General features: G+C 35.1%; 1 long non-coding RNA gene across 1 annotated transcript; it reads right to left on the reverse strand.

The window, feature by feature from the left end:
- Positions 1 to 6: 6 nt before the first annotated feature.
- LOC107735868 (uncharacterized) lies at positions 7 to 1,025 on the reverse strand. Its single transcript, XR_001639534.1, has 3 exons — positions 888 to 1,025; positions 681 to 803; positions 7 to 596 (listed from the first exon to the last, which is right to left on the reverse strand). It is a non-coding gene; the product is annotated as an uncharacterized LOC107735868 (long non-coding RNA).
- Between the last annotated feature and the right edge of the window lie 7 nt (positions 1,026 to 1,032).

Raw genomic sequence — 1,032 nt, forward strand, 5'->3', positions numbered from 1 at the left:
AGAGATTAATTTAACAGAGTAATGAGAGATTGTGTACCAATATCAATATCGGCACTGCCTTATTTCATACAGAATAGAAAAGAAGTACCAATACTTTGAGTTGGTTTGCTATCTTATAAGGGACAAAGAAATAGAGCCCAGTAAAATTTGCTTTAGAAACATTTAACAAATACTGCACAAAAAGAAGAAGAAGAAGAAAAGAGAACTATGTTGGAATTAAAAATAAAATCAAAATATAAATGGACTGACAAAGATCTTGATTAGTTTTTTCTTGAATAAAAAGTGTATAACTTTGCACACTGTAATTAATATCTTAATTATTACCATTGTTTTATTGCTTAGTACTTTTGTTTTATTAAAAGTCATTTACAATTAAGAGGACAAATAGCTTCTGCAAGTCTAAAGAAAACATAAGGAATGATCACTTGAGCACTAGACACCCTATACTCTCACTTCCCATTACATTTTCTCAAGTTGATCTAGACATCACATGATCCACCAGACTGTCCACATTTACCTTAGTGTCCTGTCTTCGAGCACTGTTTGACTGAGGAACCCAGTTTATCCGCCAGAAGGAACGGGCTAAGGTGGCAATACTGGAAAAATAAAAAATAAAGTGAAGTACACCTTATATACCAAAAGATGATGAATAAAATATGCACACAGTACATCACATTTACCTGCGTAGTACTGCTCTGGTCTGTATCTGGAGTGTCTAACATTGTAATATTGAAGTCTGTAGAGAAACGGGTGTTCTGGAGGATGGCGGCCATCTCTGCACCCATCTCCACTGGGGCATTTGTCTGGAATAGAATTAACAGAACTGACCACCGAATAAATCATATTAACATTTATAAAATTAATAACTAAAATAAAAAAAAGTTTACCTTAAAGGAATGAGAGGCATCAAACTCAAAACATTCAGCGCAGTCAGGCACGGTGCCTTTATATGTGACCAGCGCTCTGGTCTTGATGGAGTTTTGAGGCAGTTTAAAGATCCGGTAAGTTCCAGATGCATATTTAACATCACCT

This window comes from Sinocyclocheilus rhinocerous, unplaced genomic scaffold, assembly GCF_001515625.1.
Source record: "Sinocyclocheilus rhinocerous isolate Xijiao unplaced genomic scaffold, SAMN03320098_v1.1 C36346143, whole genome shotgun sequence".
Lineage (NCBI taxonomy): Eukaryota > Metazoa > Chordata > Actinopteri > Cypriniformes > Cyprinidae > Sinocyclocheilus > Sinocyclocheilus rhinocerous.